General features: G+C 40.8%; 1 pseudogene; it reads right to left on the bottom strand.

Annotated features, from left to right (window-relative positions):
• Positions 1-3,272: 3,272 nt before the first annotated feature.
• LOC117522260 lies at positions 3,273-18,937 on the bottom strand (annotated as a pseudogene).
• Positions 18,938-20,738: the final 1,801 nt, after the last annotated feature.

The raw sequence follows: 20,738 nt of genomic DNA, 5'->3' as shown, positions 1-20,738 counted from the left end.
GTCTTCATTTAGAGCCTCTTCAAGAAGACAAGGCAGAAAAAATTTTTGTGCAGAAAAAATATTTTCCGCACACGTACAGAGTATAAAACAATCTGTGGTCCTCAAAACATACAAACAAAAAGTGTGGAACTGTACTAGTGTTTAAGCTGAGGGAAGAATTAATTTGCTTGGTGGATCATAGTGCTTGTTTCAAAAACATTTTTTTACAATACAGAAACTAAAGTGCCACAATCAGAATAATATTAATTAGTGTAGTTAACACACATGTTTGCACAGACCAGAGTCAGGATGTGCAAGCACATTGTTTTCAGATCCAACAGTCGCTGAGGATAATTGCCAGATTGTGATGTACTGCTGAATCACTACTCACCATGTGCAAAAGTGTCAGGAAAATACTAAAAACACTCCTGGTCAAAAAAGGTACAAGTACAAAGGTTTACAGTTAAAAAAAAAAAAAAAAAAATTGCATTGGTTATGGCCTCAAGGGAAGAGCGATTTCCAAAGACCCAGAAAGATCAACATCGTGTGAGACGACAGTTTGTTTTGCTTCATCAGCTTTCAACTTGTACAGTCGTGTTCAGAATAATAGTAGTGCTATGTGACTAAAAAGATTAATCCAGGTTTTGAGTATATTTCTTATTGTTACATGGGAAACAAGGTACCAATAGATTCAGTAGATCCAACAAGACCAAGCATTCATGATATGCACACTCTTAAGGCTATGAAATTGGACTATTGGTAAAAAAAAAAAAAAAAAAAAGTAGAAAAGGGGGTCTTCACAATAATAGTAGTGTGGCATTCAGTCAGTGAGTTTGATTTTGTGGAACAAACAGGTGTGAATCAGGTGTCCCTATTTAAGGATGAAGCCAACATGCTTTTCTCTTTGAAAGCCTGAGGAAAATGGGACGTTCAAGACATTGTTCAGAAGAACAGCGTAGTTTGATTAAAAAGTTGATTGGAGAGGGGAAAACGTATACGCAGGTGCAAAAAATTATAGGCTGTTCATCTACAATGATCTCCAATGCTTTAAAAGGGGGAAAAAAAGACGCATAGAAGAAAACGGAAAACAACCATCAAAATGGATAGAAGAATAACCAGAATGGCAAAGGCTCACCCACTGATCAGCTCCAGGATGATCAAAGACAGTCTGGAGTTACCTGTAAGTGCTGTGACAGAAGACGCCGTGTGAAGCTAATTTATTTGCAAGAATCTCCCGCAAAGTCCATCTGTTAAATAAAAGACTTGCAGAAGAGGTTACAATTTACCAAAGAACACATCAACTGGTGGCCTAAAGAGAAATGGAGGAATATTTTGTGGACTGATGAGTAAAATTGTTCTTTTTGGGTCTAAGGGCCGCAAACAGTTTGTGAGATGACCCCCAAACTCTGAATTCAAGCCACAGTTCACAGTGAAGCATGGTGGCGCAAGCATCATGATATGGGCATGTTTCTCCTACTATGGTGGGGCCTATATATCGCATACCAGTATCATGGATCAGTTTGGATATGTCAAAATACTTGAAGAGGTCATGTTGCCTTATGATGAAGAGGACATGCCGTTGAAATGGGTGTTTCAACAAGACAATGACCCCAAGCACACTAGTAAACGAGCAAAATCTTGGTTCCAAACAAACAAAATTAATGCCTCACAGATGTGAAGAAATCATGAAAAACTGTGGTTATACAACTAAATACTAGTTTAGTGATTCACAGGATTGCTAAAAAAGCAGTTTGAACATAATAGTTTTGAGCATCAACAGCAGATGCTACTATTATTGTGAACACCCCCTTTTCTACTTTTTTTTTTACTAATAGCCCAATTTCATAGCCTTAAGAGTGTGCATATCATGAATGCTTGGTCTTGTTGGATTTGTGAGAATCTACTGATCTACTGGTACCTTGTTTCCCATGTAACAATAAGAAATATACTCAACACCTGGATTATCTTTTTAGTCACATAGCACGACTATTATTCTGAACACTACTGTAAATGTTGTAAGGTCTTGGTGGAAAAGGGAAGCAGAAGCCAGATGGAGAACTGCTCCTCTGGCAGTGTCATGCACTGTGCTTTAATTGGGTATACGTATAGTGCACCTCGAAAGTATTCAAGCACTTCACTTTTTCCACGTTATGTTGCAGCCTTATTCAAAATGTATGAAATGTATTTTTCCCCTCAAAATTCTGCACACAATACCCCATAATGGCAACTGTGGAAAAAAAAATTGTGTATATATTTTTCAGATATAACGACCCACAGTTACAGTGCATGTCAGAGCAAAACAAGCATGAAGTCAAAGGAATTGTCTGTAGACTTCCAAGACAGGATGTGTTTAGGCACAAATCTGGGAAGGGTACCGAAACATTTCTACTGCTTTGAAGCTCCCAATGAGCACAGTGACCTCCTTCATCTGGACATGGAAGAAGAAGTCTGGATAGTTCTTATTTTTAAGAAATTTGCAAAAACAGTAATTAAAAAAAAACTTTAATGTTGTCATTACGGGGTTTGTGAGTAGAATTTTGAGGGGAAAAATGTATTTACTCCATTTTTGAATAAGGCTGTAACACAAAATGTGGAGCACTGTGAATATTTTCTGGATGCAATGTATTTCTGGATTATTCTGATGAACAGGTGTTAGAGTGATGCATATTGGGTTATGATGTAACTGTTGTCTTAGTGAAGAAGAACTTGCTGTCCCCCTTATATTTCACATATAGACGGATATCGACTCTCCAGGCAGGTGTTGATGAGATTCGTTGACTGCTGATGTGCTGGCAATGCCCATACATTATACAGTGCCAGACACTGATCAAGGGATCAGTGCTGCTGTTCTCTTGAGACATCCCAACATGATAAAGAGCATTTTAGTTATGATGTAATTGTTATTCATGAAGAGACTGTATGAGAAACAGGTTCCTGAAATTACTGTAATCTGAGGCAATCATTATGTTGATGTCCAAGCACCAGTGTGGCTAAATGTTTGCAATAAATTTGTTATAGACAGATGATCCACTTGTTCTGACTTAAAAGATTGTGAATGCTTACAGTAACAGTCTTGAAATGACAAACCGATGAATTTCTGTACATGGACTGTGCACAGTTTTATGAACAGAAGATTTTGGAGTTCCGCTGCTCTCACAGAACTTACTGCCAAGAAGCAAGAAGGCTGTGTTTTTTTTTTTTTTTTTTTAAGGTAAACTTTGCAGAGCGACAGACTCCAGACGTTCAAAGGGACACAGCAGTTTAGAATGCTGAGTAACGTGTCGTCGTGACACCTGAGCTGGAGAGGTCAAACCCCACACACTTAAATACAGGGGGTGGAGAAAGTCTCCGTATGTTTAAACATCACACCGTTGGCCAGTTCTTCTGCTTCATCTCTGTTCTCGTTGATCTCTGCTAGTGTTCTGACAAAGCGTGTCCACTCATCAGCGCGGGGCACACAGATTTGCTGCAGTATGAAAAGAGGCAATTAGAGTCACCTGGATATCTCAATCTGATTCACAAAATGGAACTGAAAATTTTCTTAAAGGTCATTACTGAAGGAGAACCAACAGGATGTCTACCTCCCCAACATCATAGACCTGCACCTGCCCTTCAGAGTCCCCAATGGCAATCTCTCTTCCAGAGTGAGCCCACCTCACACGGTTCAGTGCTGGCATCCCCTCCACACACACACTGGCAGTGGGGACCTAAAACACACCAAATATTTTACAATCAAGCAGACTCCTGTTTGCTCAGGGGTGTTGGGATTCTGCTATAAAGCTGCTTTGTGCCTCAATGTCACTGTCACTACAGTGTTGTGTATGAAGAAGGGACAAGTCACTTTCAAATAAAAGCACTGGCAATTTTCCAACATAAGCATATCAGTATTTCTGTAAAAATTCCTTCACCATTTCATAAATTCATTAATAACAAAGTCATCTGCAGGAGAGATCCTGTGGATGACATACTTTTAGTTCTATGATACTGTAAGAAATCCATTTAGAAGAGGCACAAAGGAGTCTGGATCAGGAATGTGGAAGTATATGTCACAAAAACCAAATGTACTTAGGGTTTTTGTTTACAACTTTGAGGTAAGAAGCCACCTGTGAAATCCCATGATGAGGTCTGAAGTGTAATTTGATGTGGAGAATTTCTGTGCAAACATTTGCATATTGATGCAATTCTCTTGTGAACACAATGACATGGTATTTACAAAGTACAGACTTGCAATGCATCTGGAAAGTATTCACACCGCTTCACTTTTTCCACATTTTATGTTAGTGTTATTCCAAAATTGAATAAATTTTTCCCCTTACATTCTACTCACAACACCCATAATGATAACATGAAAAGTTATTTGGAAACTTTTGCAAATTTATTAAAATAAACATAAGAAATTGCATGTACATAAGTATTTGTACCCTTTGTTCAATACTTTGTTGATGCACCTTAGCCGCAATTACAGCCTCAAGATTTGTTGAATATGATACCACAAGCTTGGTGCACCAATCGTGCAGTTTTGCACATTCCTGTTTGTGGCACCCTCTCAAGTTCCATCAGGATGGATGGGTAGCATCAGTGCACAGCCATTTTCAGATCTCTCCAGAGATGTTCAAAACAGATTCAGGTCTGGGCTCTGGCTGGGTCACTCCAGGACCATTCGCAGAAGTTGTCCTGAAGCCACTACTTTGACATCTTGGCTGTGTGCTTAGGGTCACTGTATTGCTGAAAGTTGAACCGTCACTGTAGTCTGAGGTCAAGAGCGCTCTTGAGCAAGTTTTCATCCAGCAGGTCTCTGTACATCGCTGCATTCATCTTTCCCTCAATCCTAACTAGTCTCCCAGTTCCTGCTGCTGAAAAACATCCCCACAGCATGATGCTGCCACCGACCATGCTTCACTGTAGGGATGGTGCCTGGTTATGTCCAAACACGACGCCTGGCATTCACGCCAAAGAGTTCAATCTTGTCTCATCAGACCAGAGAATTTTGTTTCTCATGGTCTGAGAGTCCTTCAGGTGCCTTTTGGAAAACTCAAGCTGGGCTGCCATGTGCCTTTTACAACCCCTGGCAAAAAATTATGGAATCACCGGCCTCGGAGGATGTTCATTAACAGTTGTTTAATTTTGTAGAAAAAAAGCAGATCACAGACATGACACAAAACTAAAGTCATTTCAAATGGCAATTTTCTGGCTTTAAGAAACACTATAAGAAATCAAGAAAAAAAATTGTGGCAGTCAGTAACGGTTACTTTTTTAGACCAAGCAGAGGGAAAAAAATATGGAATCACTCAATTCTGAGGAAAAAAATTATGGAATCATGAAAACAAAAGAACGCTCCAAACACATCACTAGTATTTTGTTGCACCACCCTCTGGCTTTTATAACAGCTTGCAGTCTCTCAGGCATGGACTTAATGAGTGACAAACAGTACTCTTCATCAATCTGGCTCCACCTTTCTCTGATTGCTGTTGCCAGATCAGCTTTGCAGGTTGGAGCCTTGTTATGGACCATTTTCTTCAACTTCCACCAAAGATCTTCAATTGGATTAAGATCCGGACTATTTGCAGGCCATGACATTGACCCTATGTGTCTTTTTGCAAGGAACGTTTTCACAGTTTTTGCTCTATGGCAAGATGCATTATCATCTTGAAAAATGATTTCATCATCCCCAAACATCCTTTCAATTGATGGGATAAGAAAAGTGTCCAAAATATCAACGTAAACTTGTGCATTTATTGATGATTTAATGACAGCCATCTCCCCAGTGCCTTTACCTGACATGCAGCCCCATATCATCAATGACTGTGGAAATTTACATGTTCTCTTCAGGCAGTCATCTTTATAAATCTCATTGGAACGGCACCAAACAAAAGTTCCAGCATCATCACTTTGCTCAATGCAGATTCGAGATTCATCACTGAATATGACTTTCATCCAGTCATCCACAGCCCACGATTGCTTTTCCTTAGCCCATTGTAACCTTGTTTTTTTTCTGTTTAGGTGTTAATGATGGCTTTCGTTTAGCTTTTCACAGTTCGGTCACAGACGTTGACTCCAGTTTCCTCCCATTCGTTCCTCATTTGTTTTGTTGTGCATTTTCGATTTTGGGGACATATTGCTTTAAGTTTTCTGTCTTGACGCTTTGATGTCTTCCTTGGTCTACCAGTATGTTTGCCTTTAACAACCTTCCCATGTTGTTTGTATTTGGTCCAGAGTTTAGACACAGCTGACTGTGAACAACCAACATCTTTTGCAACATTGCGTGATGATTTACCCTCTTTTAAGAGTTTGATAATCCTCTCATTTGTTTCAATTGACATTTCTCGTGTTGGAGCCATGATTCATGTCAGTCCACTTGGTGCAACAGCTCTCCAAGGTGTGATCACTCCTTTTTTAGATTGCAGACTAACGAGCAGATCTGATTTGATGCAGGTGTTAGTTTTGGGGATGAAAATTTACAGGGTGATTCCATAATTTATTCCTCAGAATTGAGTGAGTCCATATTTTTTTCCCTCTGCTGGTCTAAAAAGTAACCGTTACTGACTGCCACAATTTTTTTTCTTGATTTCTTATAGTGTTTCTTAAAGCCAGAAATTGCCATTTGAAATGACTTTAATTTTGTGTCATGTCTGTGATCTGCTTTTTTTCTATAAAATTAAACAACTGAATGAACATCCTCCGAGGCCGGTGATTCCATAATTTTTGCCAGGGGTTGTACTAAAGAGTGGCTTCTGTCTGACCACTGTACCATACAGGGCTGATTGGTGGATTGCTGCAGAGATGGTTGTCCTTCTGGAAGGTTTTCCTCTCTCCACAGAGGAATGTTGGCGCCACTATGCTCACTGGGACCTTCAAAACAGTATTTGTGCATCAACACAATCCTGTCTCTAAAGTCTACAGACAATTCATTTGACTTCATGCTTGGTTTGTGCTCTGACATGTGCTTTCAACTGTGCGACCTTATATGGAGACAGGTGTGTGTCTTTGCAAATCATATCCAATCAACTGAATTTACCCCAGGTGGACTTCAATTAAGCTGTAGAAACATCTCAAGGATGATCAGTGGAAACAGGATGCACCTGAGCTCAGTTTTGAGCTACATAGCAAAGGCCGTGAATACTTACGTACACGTGATTTCTTAATTTTATTTTTAATAAATTTGCAAAAATCTCAAGAAAAAAAGAAGCTTTTTTTTCAAATTGTCATTATGGGGTATTGTGTGTAGATGTCTGAGGAGAAAACAAAAAAAAGAATTTCATCCATTTTGGAATAAGACTGGAACATAACAAATGTGGAAAAAGTGAAGCACTGTGAATATCTTCCAGATACACTGTAATGAGACAGTAGGTGATTCAAGGGCCTCAGTTTCTTTACTTTAGCTTTTTATTTGTGTGTGCGTGCATGCGTGTGTGTGTGTGTGTAGTTGTCAGCCTAGTTATTTGTAATCTGTGTTAAAAGGAAGTAGTCTTGGCTGCGTGCCTCAGACCAAAGTGGCCATGATCCCCCTGGTGAGCTATACAGGTACTGCAGACAGGTGATGAGAGGTAATTAAAAAGAAATAACTTGATTTACAATTTTGTATCAAAGCTTAAAATTCCATAAACATGATTTTTTTTATGTAATAAGTAAAACAAAGCCATGGAATTTAAATTACTGTATGTATTATTTTTTCATTTAGCTAACCCAGTTAACACATATCTGGAAATGCTTCATCTTAGTTGCATGTGTCAATCAAAATTGTGATTTAACATTTGGGAGGGCCCCTGAAGATTTTTAGACTTCAAAGTGGACCCCAGAATCCTTAGGTTTGGCAATGACTGCTGCCGAGGTTCGTTTCTTTGCAATGTCCTGATTTTAAAAGAATCCTAACACTGCACCTCTTATGCCTGGTTCACACGACAGGATTTTAAAATGATCAAAATCATAGCTCTAACAGGTTTGGTCGTACAGTGTGTGGTGTTCAGCCACATGGTAAGGACAACACCACCACACAGGAACAGATTTCACACCAACATTCTCAGGTCAGACAGGAAATCTCTCAAAATCTCTCGAGATTAAACGTGACTTCAGAGTAAACAAATGGAGATACTTTGTGGACTATTTAAAACAGAGGGAAAAAAACAATACAAAAAGAGTGGAAACGGTGCAACCACCAGTCTTTCTGGTAAGTCAGAACAGCTGTTTTGATTTTATTTTCCGCTCCGTACGTCCGTCACCTCGCTTTCTGATTGGCTGCATGTCACATTCAGCAGGCTGCGTGCTCGTTTTGGTCGAGGACACAACACACGCTGCAGTATCGGGCCAAAAAAATCCAATATGTTGAATATCCCCGATTTGCGATCGGAGAGCTCCTGACGTCCTTCCGAGCAGATCAGAGCGCTCTTAACACACCACACACAACAGAAATATCTGATAAGATTATCTTTAGCGTCATCACGATTGTCGGGACATCCTTAAGATTGTCGGAAGGGGAAGATCGGGTCCGATATCGGGCTAATTATCCTGCCGTGTGAACCCGGCCTTAGTAGATGGCAAACACTTGTACAAAGACTGATGGTGTTTCTGGAAAGAGCTATTGCAATGGAGACACGCACATCCAAAACACATAAAAAGGCGTGCAGGACCAAAAAAATATACTAAAGATAGAAACCAAATGATCTGCACAGCCACAGCGCTCCAATACAAAAAGGACGTTATTTAACAATACATGAAAGTAACGTTTCGGGCGACCAGCCCTTCGTCAGATGGTCGCCCGAAATGTTACTTTTATGTTTTGTTAAAGTCCTTTTTGTATTGGAGCGCTGTGGATGTGCGGATCATTTGGTTTCTATCTCAGGAAAGAACTGTGCCATAATCCAGCTCCATCTGTGAAAGTGAAACTGTCATGTTAAAAGCATATCCAAAAATCACTTAAAAAAAATCATGCCGCTCCACAGGCTTGCCTTGGAAAGTTAGATTAGGGAATTTTTGCTCATGAGCTCTACTGTTTGGATTTACTGTGAAATCAAGTTTCTTTGCTTTTGGTGAATGTGTGTGTTTGTGTACTTCAGTGTCACTGTTGAGGTTCCACAGGTCCAGGCGTCCAGCTAGGTCCACACAAGCAAACAGAGCAGGGTGTGTTGGAGACCACATGGTGTCGCAAACGTAATCACAACTATCTTCAAAGGAGTACAACGGACGGGTACTCTGCACAAAGACAGACAGCAGAATGTTCATGCTGAGGGACAGGAGCATTTCTGACGGGAGTGCTTGTGTGAGGCTGTGTCTGACCTTAGTGCTCCACAGTTTGACGGTCCAGTCAAAAGAGGATGAGATGAAGAGGTGAGAGAAATCAACAGGTCCTACAGCGCTGTGACAGCTTAGGCCGGTCACCGGGCCGTGGTGGCCCTCAACACCTCAGTGATGCCAGCTTTACTGTACATGAACATATTTGCTTGTAGAACTTCGATGACTTCTGCACCATTTCTGAGAAGCTGCAGAAAGTCTAACCTTCATGATGTATTAAGTATTTTACTGTGTACTAAATGGTAGATACTTTCTTGTCTGAAATGTTTGGTCGTGTATTTTCTGCTTTTGCTCTGTGAGCAGAAAGACTTTTTACACATCTAGTCTCTTCTTAGAACCCAAATACATCTGTCCTGCAAAATACATAGCTCTTGAGTTAAAAGGTCCAATAAAATAAAATGGTGCACCTCCATGACGACAGGCAGTGTAGATGGAGCCATCCTCCTTCCCACCACAAAGTTGTTTACATCACCCAAAGGAAAAGCCATGGAAGTGACAGCCACGGCTTTGCTTGTTGAACACCAGCTCCAGACTGTCCTGCATTTAAACACAAGCAGCAACATGATGATGGATGACTGCTTTCACACACGCACCACGAACGGTGAATCAATCATTACATTTCTGTGAAGCAGAGCTAAAGGAAAATGTTTGAGAAAAAAATGGATTAATATTCTGAGGGCAAAGAACATCCAAAGTAACCTTTAATCTAGAGGGAAGAATTCCACCAAGACAAGATACATTGGCACTAATGACAGCATGCCATGACAGTGCACTGTACCTGTGGCTGAGACAGCCATGTCCAGGCTCCATGAGCACATCTTTCCATCAGTGGAAATGCTAATCAGGTTGTTAGCATTCTGGGTTCCTACCACGTTCACACAGTAGACTGGGTGCTGGACACAAGACAGTGCAATGAACTGATTTCTCAGAGAATCCACACAAACCTGGAAAAGTCTGCGAGGACATACCGTACAGTCAACATTTTGTTAAAAAAGCAAAGTGAGTGTGAGCTCTGGGGCATTACTGTGTGTGCAGCTGCAGACAGAGGCGTCCTCTGCACAGGGGTGCGCTTATTGCTCCTTTGTCCCACAGGACGATTGTCCAGAGTACGTCCCACCGACCACCAGGTTGGGATGAAACTTGGCAAAACCAGCTGACATCACCTCCGACTGGAAGAAGAGAAAGAAACTTTAAAAGCAGTTCTTTTCATCATAAGCAGAGCTGATGGCTCTGTGGGACAGTAGCTGGACTACCAATATATACTGTAGACCAGGTTTTGATTCCAAGTGTGTGCATCAGGTAACCTGTTTTGTGTCCTTGGACAAGACACTTAAAATGCATTGTCCCAGTCCACTAATACCATTAGTCCCAGTCCAGCTGGAGAGTAACCTGTGGTGGGCAGTCATGATATTCAAGGTGAGTCGTAAATGCTCATCCACTTCATGCTACAGAATCCTGGGATAGGGGAAACCGGGGCACAGTGAATCACGGGGACAGTGAATTAGTAGCTATATCTGCAAAACTACATATATATTTGCAGCAGTCATGCCATATTTTTATGCATAAAGACATCCCCCTTATAAATTAGTGTTTTGTTTTTGGATACATTAAGGGTAAAACTAAGTGGCAAATGAAGTCAGTTTTTTTTCTGTCAAAAGTAATTTTGTGGATGTCAGGTCTTTGTATTATTCTCACAAAGAGGAAGGTGGCACAAAAAAATTATTAGTTAGAAAGACTACGCTGTCCAACTGATAAGCATGTGTTATGTCTTCTCCAGACTATCAGCTATTTGATAACATGACTCATGTGTGTCACATGCACCCGGGGCACAGTGAATCGGGCACAGTGAATCCGTTTTCTAGAAAGTGATTTACTAAGCCCAGTATCGAGTGTGGTGACAAATATTACTTGTTGAAGTTAACATTTATTTTCCATGAATTATTTCTATAATTGTGTATATAAACAACTGTTTTCACGTTTGAACAGAAATTATGACAGTTGTATTATAATAGTTTCTAAAGGTCTTATATCACTAGATAAGACACTCACACCTTACATAGCTGGTTGCTGGATTCTAGTTTGTATATGCATCAGCATATATTTAATAATTTTGAAGAAATCTTTATAATCATGTGTTTTTTCATTATATTCTAAGTTGATTCACTGTGCCCCATGAATTAGTGTCCGGGGCACAGTGAATCAAAAATTTTAAATCGATTTTAAAGACCAGTAAATTACACTTGGGGAGAACTAAAAAACACAGCCTTATAAACGATAACTTGCTGTATAAATCCACAACAGAATGACCTAAACCTATGCATTATGTGTTTATGCTGCCACAAAACAACATTTTTGATCCACTGTGCCCCGGCTTCCCCTACGTACTGGCACCAATGGACCTCAGGGCTTATATAGAACTTACTTCTCTCTGTTTTATACAGCAAAGTCATTAAAATAACCTTTCTCCTACCTGACAGTGGAAGATGTACTTCAGGTGTTCCTTCTTGTACTTCATGTTCCAAACCAGCGCCACACCATCAGGCTCATGGGGAGCATCCTCGTTGTTGTTATATGAAGCCACAGCAGCTCTGGATACTGAGGGGAACATAGCGTTCATGAATACAGATGAAAAAACAAGGGTTCAAAAGCAACGATAGGTCCACAATCTATTCAAAAGTCATCTCATGTATTAATCCAAATCTTAACTTAACAGGCAATGCTACTCGAGTATCTCACAAAATCAGGGTGATGAATTTCCTGTTAATCAATAACAAGCACATCGTACCTGAGGGGACCAATCGAGACAGGTGACCACTCTGTTTTTAGTCCAGCGCTCCTCTAAAAACCGCCGGTTCAGAACCAGCTTTGTGCCTGCTTGCATGTCACTGAGAGGAATACACACATGCACACGGTTCTGTCTATCTTCATTTCTATCTCATCATTTATGCCAAATGTCTTTTTTATTGCCTCACCCCTCCTGTCCTCAAGATCTCTCCCGCTATAGTCAAAGCAGATGTCAACCTGCTCGGCAAGTGCTCTCTCCACAATCCTGCTTCCACGCTCAAAAAAGGACAAGAACTCCTCTGAGTGGAGGACCTGGAGCTTCTCCTCTTCAGTCAGCTCCTTTGGTGTGTCTACACAAGGACAGTGGAAGAAGTCGTGTAAAAAAAAAAAAAAGTTTTCCTTACCTGCACTTGCTTCATCTGAACCGGTTTTAATACCATGATAAACCTTTTAATGACAGTTTGCACTGTAACTGACAAATTTGGATATCCAATTGAATCGTCCAAATCTTGGGGAAATTGAAGTGTCACTTGTCACCGGTAACAAACATAACTCTACCTAATGATAAACTGTTGATTATTCTGGCAATTAATTGATTAGTATGTGGAATAAACCCCCCCCCCCCCCCCCCCAAAAAAAATGCAGTGGGGAAAAATTGATTATTATTATAATAACTTGTCTGACAGACCAAGAAACACCAGACCCTGTCAGTGTTACATTTTTACTTGATAAACATGAATAAATTGGTTATTACTTTTCTCTCATACCATTAATCAACAAGAATGGGCACTCGGAGTGCAACACCTGAACATTTGTGCCTTACATGACACAGATTCATGCAAATTCTTTTGTTGTGAATCAGTGACATAATATGTTTCTTAGTGGCCTTGACATCAGTTCTGTCCAAAACTGAACCATTTTATCCTTGACTAACACACACCCTTCCACCAATTTTAAACCACACTGGCTCCAAAATGTTTGAGTTAAACAGTTACGACCTTGCATCTGACCTTGACACACATTCAAAGGCCACATGACCAATGAAAATGTTAATTTAGTTCATACTGGTGTTTAGCAGCAACCATAATTCTATCTTTAACCAACTCCTCAAAATAGCCTTTCAAAATATCATTGGGCTCTTACTGTGACCTTGACTTTTACAGATTTTTCTCAGAATGAAGCCATTGGGTCCCTGATTGATCCTCAATAATTCAACAATGTTTAGTCCTATACAGATCAAAACTCAGGGCCAAAAACAATACCCCACATGCGTTAATGCTGCAGGGGGTGTAATTAGTTTCATTTCAGCTTCATAACAGCATTTCATGGTTTTCACCTTCGCACAGGTTATCAAAGTTTTAAAACTTTCCAGTAATTCTCCACAGTAAACAACTAATTAGTATTTTGAGCTGAGTTGTGTTGATAAGAAACCAAAATAAATAAAGACTGGGGAAACAACAAAACCTTCTTGGGTAAAAAAAAACAAAAACAAGGGAGTACAAAGTGGCCAAAAAGTAAAAAATAAATAAATAAATAAAAAAACAGTATTTTCATTAATTCAAATTACTCTAACTGTGAAAATAAAGTCACAAAATAATATAATATATCAAAAAGTTAAATCTTTACCCTCTTCCTCCAGTCCATCCTGTTCATCTTTTTCCTCCTGGGTGTCCTCTGCTGGTGGTGGGACAGTTATCTCCTCATCCTCATCCTCTTCTGAAACACAGATTTGAGTTGGATTCAAATCTAATTCAAAGTGAAATCTCAGGTGAGCAGAGAGGCTGTATCGATGTTGGTTTACCTGCTTTTTGATCGGTGTTTGTCAGTGCCACAGAGGGCGTCTGCGTTTCCTTGGAGTAAGACACCATCTCCTTTGGGACAAAGTCCACCTGTGTCAGTTTGGACATGCAAAGCCTCACTGCTCCTCGCCTACACACACACACATGCACACAAAGGACATACATGTAGTTTTGCAGTACAGCCACATCATCTTGAGATATAAATGTCGTACACCCATATTACCAACACATTCACACACGTACAGAATGAAGCCACAACAACTACAACACAAATAATTTTCCAGTGACAAAATTAGGAAGAGGAGAGAAGAGGAGCAGTACCCCATCAGCTCAGAGTCGGAGTGAAGTTGCAGAGTTGAGGGGTCAGAATCCCAATGCAATGTCCTTAAACAGCCAAACCACCACATGTTAGTTAGACAGGATGGAGAAAGACAGGCAAGAGGGATATAAAAAAAAGGAATGGAAAAATGTAACCAAACGTAGACAAAGATGAAAAAATTTAGATGTACAAAAAGAAAGGGACAGAGACAGGGAGAAGAGCGAGTGTTATTTGAGAAGGGTGCCAGAAAAGTGACAAGACAAATAGGAGACAGGTCAGATTTCATAAGTAGTGTAATTACTGCTTTAAGACAAACATTTGGCATGCAGGTACGACTTCACAGCATTTAACATGAACTGAACATCGCTTCATTCTCCCACACAGACCTGGGTCCTATGTTTCCATCCACAGAGTCTTGGCTTCCTGCATCGCTGCCCACTGATTTGTTGGAGGGAGACATGGGGGCGGGGACTAGGTAGTGAAACAGACATGTATCTTCTGTTACTACCCTCAGGGGCTGAACTGTTGTTTGTGTGTTAGAGAGAGTGAGCGAGGGAGCGAGTGAAGGTGTGAGGGAGGTGCACATGTGAGAGTGTCAGTTGAACAGGTTTGCATGAAGTGATGAGGACAAAACAAAAAGGGACAGACAAAGGGAAGAGAAAGAGAATGAAAATAAATGGCAAGCAGGTTCTGTGTGTTGTGCATAAAAAGCTCATGTTGGTGTGAAGGTAGAAAACAAGCGAGAGAGCAGAGTTAGTGGAGGATTTTGTGAAGACTGCAAATCAATTGAGAAACTACTCATGAATGAAGAGGGGACGAGTGAAGGTGAAAAGTAGAAGAGAAGTACGGTGTGTTTACCGTGCGCTGTCTCCGGGGTGATCCCAACGCTCTGCAGTAGAGCCTCAGCCTCCCTCCTCTTCCTCTCCAGGTCAGAATCGTCATGACTGTCCGCCTCCATGCCGCGCTTCGAGTCCCCCTGCAGAACAAGGAGCACGGCACCTCAGCATGGATCCATATCTCCATCACACTGAAAAGCCTGCAGCTACAGTCAAACCGGGAAGCTCAGATGGGAACTAAAAAGAATGTACATGATTCTACTCACTACATCCTTCTTTTTCTTCTCCTCCTCTTTTCTCTTCTTTTCCTCTCGAATCTGTGCAATACGTTGCTTCTTTCTCTCTAGCTCAGCCTTCAGCTCGCTCTTGTCAGACATAGCTGTAGGAAGGAAGGCAACGTTATGACAGTTAAAGATAATGAGGTACAAACTGAAACATGCACCTCCCTTCTTTTTGCATTATAATTGTTATTTTACCCTCTCTTTTTTAAAATCAGTTACACATACATACGTCTTCAACCACTTCAGTTACACAAACAGAGTTTAATTGACTAAGATCCCATATCATGAGTGCTTAATAGCATGGGCGCTCCAAATCTTTGTGTGCTGGGCTGGTGAATGTTTGCGAATGATTTACAAACAATAATCGCACATATTACAGTGGGTGGTAAGTTGAAGTTGACAGCAGCATGTAAACAAGGATTTTGCAAATGTTAATTGACCGTTAAGCGCAAAATAAAACTCATCAGCCACTAGCAGATATGTCCATAAAAAGACAAACACTTACCTATGAAATGAACATGTAATTTATTACCAATTCAAAAATGAATGTGCCTTCAAAATTATTTGTCTGTACTATGGTAAACAAAGATATCTTGAATAAATATATTAATTATTATTATTATTATTATTGTTGTTGTTACTAAACAATTAGGCAAAGATCTTCAAATCCACTTTCCTGTGACAGGGGTGTTTTTTCACAGAACATCGACTGACTCCAGTGTAAATATGTGTAAATAGCGTTACATGAACATAGCTCAACTATGTCCCTGTGGAACAACTACAACTTTGTACCCTCGAGTGGACAAACCCCAAACTGCATAGTCATGAAGGCAAACAAGTTAAAGTGAGAATACACACTAGTTTGCACATTTGAAAGACACGCTCCTCAGTTTGCAGTTAGTAAATCAGCATGCACATTTTTTTTTTGCAGGATCTTTTGTGTTTGTGTCTGTTATTACAAATACAAATCTTTAGTATTTCAAAATGTTTAAAGTTACAGGCCCTGTCGTCTGTAACAACATAGTATGTCCTTTTGTTGACACATCTGTACACAAGCAATAGTGCATGTTCAGACCCGACACTACTGTCTGAGAATCATCATTCACTTGCGCTTTATTGTATGTTTAATCACCCGGGGAGTAAATCAAGTGGAATGTTAGAAAACATTTGCTCGGAAAGAGGGCCTTTCATACTGCAAGCATTGAGGGTGTTAGACGCATTGCGGATCGCTCTATAAACCAAGTAATGTTGCCCCATTTAGCATGCTATCCAGGGTTTTCGTGTATCCCATAATCCCTTGTGCGCCAGAGAGTCGCTGCAGTCAAAACAACATAGAGAATCCACATGATGACAATTGTAAATGAATATTATACTACAAAAATGTATTTTTTATGCTTTTCATCACATTAATAAGAAACTGCATGCATGATACCCTGAAAACTTGCTAAAACAATTATAACGAATAATCCATGTCTGCTACGTTTAATCTGTGTGGAATTTAATAAACACAAACCGAATTTCAGACATATTATATATATTAGTCTGGAACAAAGAGGACAAACAGTGTTGTAAAGAACAATAATCAAGACGTTAAAGAGCAAACTTCACTTTCCCCCAGAACGACATGATCAGGAAGCGAGCATCGCTCACAGCAGATCCCACTGAAAATAACGGAGAGACAGCCTGTGATTCTCTCATGTTTACATAAAACAAACACAATAACAACGTCTATAAACCCAGAGAATATATTCATAAGAGTTTTAGGCAAAACATAAAAATAGTTTTATGTTGCGATGTTAATGCTGTTGTCCATGTGCAGCGGTTAAAGTGCAGCATGATCAGAGCGTCTCAATGCAGTTCTCAATGTTACTGAGATCTTGCAGCGCAGCGACCTCTCTGAGGTTTTGTGGGATTTGAAACCTGAAAAGGGCGGATACCTTCCTTTTGACAGACTATGGAACAATGCTCAGAAACACAGGTGTTGCAAAGGTTTTGAAATGTTCCAGAACACTGTTTGGAGTATGTCCTGTTAACCTCCAAAACATGAATCAGCTGCAAATTGTGAATTATCCACAAACCGTTAATTGCAAAACGTGAATACTGAAAAAATATCTCCTGAAACATGAAGGCAGGTCTCACAAAACGTGAACGCAGGTCTCACAAAACGTGAATATCATTCATTCATTCATTCATCTTCTACCGATTAGTCAAATTAAGGGTCATGGGGGGCTGGAGCCTATCCCAGCAGTCATAGGGCGCAAGGCGGGGTACACCCAGGACAGGACGCCAGTCTGTCGCAGGGCCACAAACAGACAAACAAACACAGACACACACACCTACGGACAATTTCAAAGATTCCAATCCACCTAACCCGCATGTCTTTGGATGTGGGAGGAAACCGGAGCACCCGGAGGAAACCCACGCAAACACGGGGAGAACATGCAAACTCCACGTGAATATCCACCCATCCATCCATCCATTTTCTTCCGCTTTATCCGGAGTCGGGTCGCGGGGGCAGCAGCTCAAGCAAAGCCGCCCAGACCTCCCGATCCACACACACCTCCCCCAGCTCCTCCGGGGGAACCCTAAGGCGTTCCCAAGCCAGCTGAGAGATGTAATCCCTCCAGCGTGTCCTGGGTCTTCCCCGGGGCCTCACAAAAAAATATCATTCATGATATATTTTTTTCAGATTCGGATTTCAGTTTACGGATCAATTATGTCCGGAAATCTTGATTGAAAACCCTATCACTGCAAAAAAAAATAAAAAATGTTTTTGTTTTTTTTTGGGGGGGGGGGGGGGTCACTACAACTGGTGAGGTGGGGAGGTGAGCCCAGAGTGGGCTCTCCCTTCTGGTGTCAAAATTAATGTTTGTGAAAAAGGTATGTTATTTGGGGTATCATAGGCTTTCATTTCCCAACATTTTTGCACCCACCCCAAATCATAGTCTCAAAATTCCAAAGGGATCTTGATTACACGGCCCATGGTCTAACTGGTTTTGATGTGTGAATCAGCAGTGAGTCCTGATGGTCCAGGGCCTGTCACACTGCTAGCAAGCATGTGAACACAAGAGACTTTTGGAAAACCAAGACTTCTTTGTCAATTTCCAGCATCAGGATGCCATCACTAAAATGGCTTTTGGGCTGTAGGTCAGCACTAAAGCGGCTGTCCGCATTTTTAACATCATATTATTGCAGTAATTGAATTCAAACATTAGCTTACATGAGGTCACTGCAGACAACAGATACAGTGGTTTTAATATTTTCCTAAAATGCTCATTACTTCACCCAGAAACCGAAGTAAAGAAACAAAATATTATGAGCTAATTTTGTGCACCCTTCTTCCTTCCATTATCCTGCGCGCAGAATTTGTCACACGCGTTTATAACAATCTAATTACCGGCTAACTGGACAGCTAGCATTAGCATGCTAATCATCATGGAAGCCGGCGAGCCGAATGGTAGCATCCGAATAAACCCTGAGCAAAGAGATTTCCCAAACTCATCTTAAACTCCGAAGTTATGGCATAAAGTACAATACCTGATGTCAACTGTGATTTTTACGCAGGTAAGAGACAATTAAATCCAATGTATGGCCGGTTAACTCTGTGGTCAAGTGATGGAGAAAAGCTGATGATGCTGGAAGCACGGATCTATATAAATGGAAGCACGGATCTATATAAAAGGTGCACAGCCCATCCAGGACCACGAGAGGGCACTATGACGGAGCTGCTTAAGACGGGTGTAGTAATATGGCTGCTTTATTTCCCTAGATACGTGGATCAGCGCAGCGAAAGGTTTGATGTTTTATATCATATGAGGGAAAAAAAATTACTTTTTGTAAAAAATCGCTGTAATTTGGCAAAATAATAATAGTAATAATAATGGTGCAATGAAAGGTGAACACACCAAAAGTACCTTGTCATTCAGTCAAAAGTAAATATGGATGAAAAAAGTCTTAAAAGAACCTAAACCAAACCAAAAACCCAGACGCGTGAAATACCAAAGAAACAAACCAAAAAGGTGCACACTACATAAAAATAATTATTATCAACACTAAAAAAGTAACCAGAATAATTAAACCAAACTGTGAAGCTGAAATAACTGAATAATGAAATGTAGAAACTAATGTGACGGGAGGACCTATCTTTGTGGCCAGGACGGCGGTGGGATTCAAACACCGGATTGCTCGAACTGAAGACCAAAACTCTACCAGGTCAGCCAAAGGGGAATTCCCCATTAGCCAAGCTAGCAGGAACATCTTTCAATCCGGACTTCACCCTGCTACACTAACAAGAAGAAACAAACCACTCATCACTCAGTCATCTTCAACCGCTTATCTGGTATCGGGTCGCAGGGGCAACAGCTCTAGCAGGGGACCCCAGACTCCCCTTTCCCATGCCACATTGACCACCTCTGTCTGTGGGATGCTGAGGCATTTGCGCCGATTCTCCGGCCAGCCTCACACTCCATTGTCCCCTCACTCGTGAACAAGACCCCAAGGTACTTGAACTCTTTCACTTGGGGCAAGACCATATTCCCTACCTGTAGTAGGCAATCCATTGGTTTCCTGCTGAGAACCATGGCCTCAGATTTAGAGGTCCTGATCTTCATCTCAGCTGCTTCATACTCGGCTGCAAACCGATCCAGTGAGTGTTGAAAGTCATGGCCAATGAAAACAAGAGGACTACATCATCTGCAAAAAGCAGTGATGAGACCCTGAGCCCAGAAACCCTCATCCCCCTGACTACGCCTCGATATCCTGTCCATGAATATCACAAACAGGACTGGTGACAAGACGCAGCCCTGGAGGATGCCAACCCCCACCAGAAACAAGTCCGACTTACTGCCGAGCACCTGAACACAGCTCTCACTTTGTGAGTACAGAGATTGAATGGCCCTTGGATGACCCATCCAATCCAATCTTCTTTCTTTTTTTTTTTTCTTTTTTTTGAGAAGAAAAAAAAGAAGAAACAAACTGAATTAACTAATAATCTACAACCTCTACTGTATGGAAAAGAACAGGCTCAATGAATAAATGAAACCAAGACACATACAAGGAAAAAGAAAGAAAAAAACAAGGTCATGACATCCAGAAACACAGATGCAACATGCAACAGTGTTCCCAGAAACACATGCACTTTCTCCAGCTACATCATGGGGGTTGGTGGCCCATCCCCATCCACACCCCTCATTACCATCAGTCAGGTCAAGAAAATTTTGGGACAGCTACTGTACTTCTTTATATCATGAATACAATTAAATAATGACGATAAAGCATTAGTCCTCATAGGGAAACAGATTTGAAGATCATTTGCATAACAATGAAAGGACAGGTTGTGCTGAGCTATAACTGACCCCAACAGCAACATGTTCAATGAAAAGAGAATGGGGCCAAGAACAGAACCCTGTGCAACTCCACAACAAAGAGGAGCAATTAATGAGGAGAGATCACCAAT

This window comes from Thalassophryne amazonica, chromosome 12 (assembly GCF_902500255.1).
Source record: "Thalassophryne amazonica chromosome 12, fThaAma1.1, whole genome shotgun sequence".
Taxonomy (NCBI): Eukaryota; Metazoa; Chordata; class Actinopteri; order Batrachoidiformes; family Batrachoididae; genus Thalassophryne; species Thalassophryne amazonica.
Note: the sequence above shows the minus strand (reverse complement) of the source record. Positions and strands in the feature narration are given on the sequence as shown.